Below are 6,128 nucleotides of genomic sequence, written 5' to 3'. Positions count from 1 at the left end.
AAACTATGTTGCATTTGTAGACAGTTACTTTTAAGTGTTATATTATTGTGAAAGTTCCCATGGCTTGTTCTAGAACAATATGATTTACACCTTTTAATCCTGACATTTGCTATACCATATGTCTGAATTTACTTCTGGAATTTTATGGAAGCCTTCTTTTGCGTGGTTTTGTTTTGTTAGTATATATTTTAAAAATCTACAGTGTTGAATTTTACTTTCTTTGTTCCTTTAGTTTGCATCATAAGTGACATAAATGCTCCTTCATAAAAGGCAGCATTAAAATTGAATAACAAAACTGTCCAGATTTTTTACTTCTTTGCAAAAAATACTTAAATTTGAGTGCATATGCATTAAATATTACATATTTAAATATTATGTATTTTTACAAAAATTGGTTCTGTTGACATTTTGTTGTAGATTTGCTTACATGTGCTTTTTATGCATGTTAAAAGGATGAACATGTTTTAGTGAGAATATGCTAGCTTCTATATCATAATTTTGGTGGTTTCCTGATATTCTATTTTATTAATGTATAGGAATATACTTAGAAATTCCTACATAGAATATTTTTATAATCATGAAACAGGTTATCAGTGAACATATTGCACATTTCAAAATAAATTCCTAACACAAATTTAAATAATTAGCTAGAATACTTATACTTTATGAATAATTATCGTGTGATTAATCAGCCCCCATCCTTGTCTTTAAAAAACCCAGGAAACATACCGGTTAATTTAGAAATAAATTACACTTATTCTTTTCTCTATTCTAAGAACATTCATTCTTATTGATGAATACAAGAATTACAAAGGCATGTTCTGTCTCACTTATTCAATCAAAACAGTGAAGAAATGTATTGTATTTATTCAATTGAAATAAATGGCAGAGAAGAGGAAGATAAGTGAATTGGTCTATTGCAAAGTCTTTCAGCATAAGAAATTAACATTGAATTGCATATGCATTCTACTTTTAGTGTGCAGGAGAAATACTGAATTGAAATTTATATCTCAAAGGTCTGTAGGAATAGGAATTGAGTCATTTACTAAATTATTAAATTGTACTCTAAAAGTCATTAGCTTAAAAGTTTATTATTGGATTAATCTATGCTATTACAGGATTCTTTTCATATTTAATATTCTTTTCAGATTCTTCCACACAATCTCTGAAGGTTATAAAGAGCTTAAGAATGATCTCATAAGAGAATACTTTTTTGTTTTCTTACAAGTTACTTTAGCCACTGGATAGAACTACGGCCAAGCAGGAAAAATCCCTCAATGTTACTTTATCGTGGTTCCTACTTTATAATTACTCAAAGAAATAAGGCAGTCGTAATTTTAGCTCTAAATGTACCTATGCTCTCAAGGTAAGAGGTGTTTGGTTTTTGCTCAATTTATTTTAGTTATTCATTTAAACTATCATCCACGGTCCTTTTGTTTGCAGAGTTTATCTTGACGTTACAGCAAAAAAGTCAGATTTTTAATCACTGTATTTATAGCTCTGTGTATAAAGGTCATCGACTACTAGTCATACAGAATTTTCTTTTTTTTTTTTTTTTTTTTTCATACAGAATTTTCTTTTTGAATCAGGAAGCACTGCACAGATGTTCTTGGCTATTCCATAGATACCCAATGTCAAAATAACTAAAGCTAAACTCAATATGTTTTCTAATCTTTGTCTTTCCCCTCATTTCTCATCTTGGTGAAAAACATTTCTCACTCAAGTAAAGACCTGTGGTCACCTTGGAGATGTTCACCAGCTCTTAAATTGGTTTTTCTGTTTCCAGGCTGATCATATTCTAAGGAATTCTACAGATTGTTGCATGATATTTATAAAATTAAAATCTATTCATAATATTCTCTCTCTATATATATCTTTTTTTACATTTTTTAAAAATTGGGGTCTTCCAGTGAGGACCAGAAAGCCTGCTAGACAAATTCTAAAAGAGCTGCAATACTCATATTATTCTCTTCTTGAAAAGTACTTACTAATGCCCTGATATTTAGAAGTTCAAAATCTTTCATTTAAAAGGATCTTCATCATATAATTTTGCTTAACAGTTATTTCTACTACTCTTTTTATGCAGTTCTATTAGTCAAAATTATGTTCATCTACTAGGAAAAAATATTAAAAAATAATTTTTAGTAAAGATGCGGTTTATTTTGCACACACACACACAGAGACACACAAAACTAACTACTCATGTCCCAAGATTGAGCATGGGGGAAAGAGAGTTACGCGCCTTATTACAGAGTCTTCTAGATGGCCTGAAGATTGACCTCTCCTTGCATATCCTTGACCATACCTTACTTTTGTGGGCATCACCTAAATTTAAAGAAGCATACGGTCTAGTGATTAAGAAAGAAAGAGAGAATTCATAGAAACATAAAAAGGAAATTTATATTTTACAGGCAGCAAGAGCTTCTGTCATAGCCCTTCTAATAAAGATACAGGGGTAATTTGCTTTCTGAACATAGTATGGCATCTCCTGGACATTCACCATGCTCTGTCTAGAACACTTTGGTCTGTCTTTGTACAGCTAAGCTCTACTCATTCCTTACCATCAACTGCCATCTCCAGAGACTTCCTGTGGCACCCTCGGTCTTATTCACTAGTTTAATAGTTTAATACCCTATTTATATTCATGTTATCATTACTTGCCACTCAAAATACTTTGATAAACTATTATAATTATACAAGTATGATAAAGTTTTCAAATCTTTTTGGCTTGTTTTACTAGATTTTATATTCTTCCATATTCATGCTCAAAATTAAAGCCTTATGGGAATGATTTAAATGTAAGGATATATGAAATATCAGAGAAACCTATCTTGTGGAGATTTTTCAGCTTATGTGAATCCGAGAGAAGGAAATAATTAGGATTTATCAGGCCGTAAGCAGATGGACTTGAGCAAATTCTTAAAAAATATTCTTCTACATATAAGACATTTTAAGTCTTGCCAGTTTTTATAGGACAGTGTACAAGGAAAAAAAATGAATTTTAGCCATATCTTTTGTTTTTATTTTCCCTATAAAATAAATAATAAACTCTGTTGTGTTTCATTTTGCTTTCTTTGTTGAATAATTAAGATACAAAGTTAAAACCTTCCAATGCTGTTTTCTAAACTAAAATGTGTAGAAAACATAAATACCTCTTGTCAAAGGGTGTTTATCGCCATTGAACATTTTATATGATTGCTTTATTAAGTTTCTCAAGCCCATCTGAAGAGAAATACTTGCTTATATGTGATTGCCTAGTCTGTCTTCCTGGAGAAAAAGCTATATTCCACCAACAGATACAAATGCAGTATCTGTTCTGACCCTAAAAATGAGACTCATTGATCTAGGTATATATAGCAAATAGACATATAATAAAAGGCAGGGGCTTCTAAAAGTGAGATGGGAGATGTATAGAAATAACTTTAATAGAGAGAAATAGGAATGTCATCCTGCCTCAAATTTGTTAACTCTAAACATCAGAAAGATGAAGGATGAACCAGACCCTCATGTAAGAAGGCGAAAAAGGAGAGAAATAAAGTTTCTCTCCTTTGAAATAGTCGTTTATTTCAAAGATCGCGAGAGCAAAGGAGAGAGTAGAGTTTATTTCAAAGATAAAAAGGGCATTATCACAAAAATGCTTCTTATATTTCAATATATCTAATTATATCTTAATACAAGATATAATTTTAAGAAGAGTTTTAATAATTATAAATAATTATATTTATAACATTAATTCTTGTGCTTTTCAAATAGTTAAACATGAAGAATGGATCCTGCCCAAACTATGGGTTAAACCAGCTGTACCTACACATTAGCTAGCAAGTATAATTCTCTTGCTGGAGTTGACAGTACCTTCGATATTTGAACTTTTCCCTTTTAGTTAATCATCACTTTTCTTTTTTATTCTTACTGACCTTAATAGTATCTACAATGCCTAGTTTGGAATAACATCTTTTCTGGACATTTTTATTTTTTTGCATTTTAACTAAGAGAATTGAAACTTAGTAATTACCAATGTTAATTTATATGATATGGAAGGGAAAAAATAGAGTGTGGGCAGTTCTACTGGTGACAAAGTCAAAATAAATAACATAAAAATATTTGATGCAACATAAGAAAAATAATGATGTAGGGCCGGGCACAATGGCTCACGCCTATAATCTAGCACTCTGGAGGCCAAGGTGGGTAGATTGCACAAGCTCACAGGTTCAAGGCCAGCCTGAGCAAGAGTAAGATCTCATCTCTAAAACTAGCCGAGCCTTGTGGTGGGCACTTGTAGTCCCAGATACTCGGGAGGCTAAGACAAGAGGATCCCTTGAGTCCAAGACTTTGAAGTTGCTGTGAGCTATGATGCCACAGCATTCCACCAAGGGAGACAAAGTGAGACTCAAGAGGGACTTTACCTAACAAATGCAATCAGTGTAACCTGGCTTATTGTACCCTCAATGAATCCCCAACAATAAAAAAAAAAAAAGAAAAGGAAAGAAAAATAATTACAGATTTGATGAATATGTATCAATACTATATAATCAAAACCTTCTTAGATTTCAGAAATTAAGGTTTAGTAAAAAGTAAATGGCAATAAGCCAGTTTGCAGATTAATTTAAGACTGAATTTAAGCAGAGAAATATGTTGTATAATCATAGATCAAAATTAAGTATTTCAGAGAGAATGGACCCATAGCTTTAGAGAATAAACCCTTTTTCCACAACTTCATAAACCTTTTCTATATAAATAAGACCATGAATACATGTTAATAATAGTCATTCTATTTAATAATTATTGCATTAGACTCAGGTGAATTGCAATAGACTGTCTGCACTCAAGCTCAGAATCTTCCACAAAATATGTATATGACCTAAGCAAACTTTCAACTCGATTGTTTTAACTAGAATATTTTAACTAAAGTAGCTCCAACTTATTAAAGTTATCACAGATAACTAAATACATAAATACATTTTCCAAATTTTTCCATAATTTAGTTTTTCCTTAGTCTACTTAGGAAAAGATAGTGGTTTATCTATCCTCCTCCCCTCCTCCTCACAAAAAGGCATTGATCACCAGGGCAGGTTTGAGCAAATCCACCATGTGCAAAGCTTATTCCAATTTATTCAGACTTAAATTATTTAAGGAGTAAATTCCATCAAGTTTAATAACAATGTTTCTAATTTAACTACTGTTTCCACCAGGAATAGTCTATGATTGCTGTACGGAAAATGTTCATAACATAGCTCTAAGATTTCACGAGCATCAGCAAAAACAGGGTGACTTCTAAAACTGAAATAAGTATAAATCAATGCATCTTTTAAATAAGATAAGATCTTTATCAAAGAGCACACTGTGTTTTCCCTACACATGGCCCACCCCTTTGGGAATACTTCCTTTATTGAAGCATCTTCACAATTGTCTCAGTTTGGTCACATTATTTGTTATCTGCTATGCTCCTAACTGATATAGACATAAGTACCACAAGTTGATTTATATAGCAAACCATTGAGATAGGAGTCTTGTTTGGTGTTCTCATATATTAAAGCCACCCAGGAAAAATCTCATGGATGGAGGAAATTCATTATGTCATATATTATTCTCAGCATATAATTACATCATGATTATTCTAATCACCCTTGGTATAATATAGAATAAAATGCATGAGAGGGCAAGGTGATAAAACCTTCAAACTGCTGTGACAATTAGATGTGATGGTTACAGGGTAAATACAAAGACTTGGCTTCTTCTGACATTTTTCCATATATGCTTTCCCAGAAAGCATATATGGAAAAAAGACTACTTAAAATTTATGAAGATACAAATTGCAAGCTGTGTAGAGAACCAGAACACTTCCAAGGCTGCTTTAAAGAAGTTTATATTCACCTAGAGTCACCAGGAACGTATATCTGAGACCAAAACCCTATCTTAACAGTACGCATGGAAGAGGTGTGGTTCTAGTCAAGAGCTAAATCCTGCCACATCTCTGATGGTAAGATGAGGTTGGCAAACTCTGGCTCTCGGGCTACCATCTGCTTTTTATAAATAAAGTGTTATTGAAATACTGTCACAACATTGCATGATATTTAGGGCTGCTCTTATGCTGCAACGACATTGTCAACAGAATTAAGTTGTTTCAACAA

General features: G+C 32.1%; 1 non-coding gene across 1 annotated transcript; it reads right to left on the bottom strand.

Annotated features, from left to right (window-relative positions):
- Nucleotides 1-1,897: 1,897 nt before the first annotated feature.
- On the bottom strand, nt 1,898-1,959 carry LOC128576141 (U7 small nuclear RNA). The gene has a single exon (XR_008377255.1). It is a non-coding gene; the product is annotated as a U7 small nuclear RNA (small nuclear RNA).
- Nucleotides 1,960-6,128: the final 4,169 nt, after the last annotated feature.

This window comes from Nycticebus coucang, chromosome 23, assembly GCF_027406575.1.
Source record: "Nycticebus coucang isolate mNycCou1 chromosome 23, mNycCou1.pri, whole genome shotgun sequence".
NCBI classification, from domain to species: domain Eukaryota; kingdom Metazoa; phylum Chordata; class Mammalia; order Primates; family Lorisidae; genus Nycticebus; species Nycticebus coucang.
This window is presented reverse-complemented; position numbering and strand designations above follow the sequence as displayed.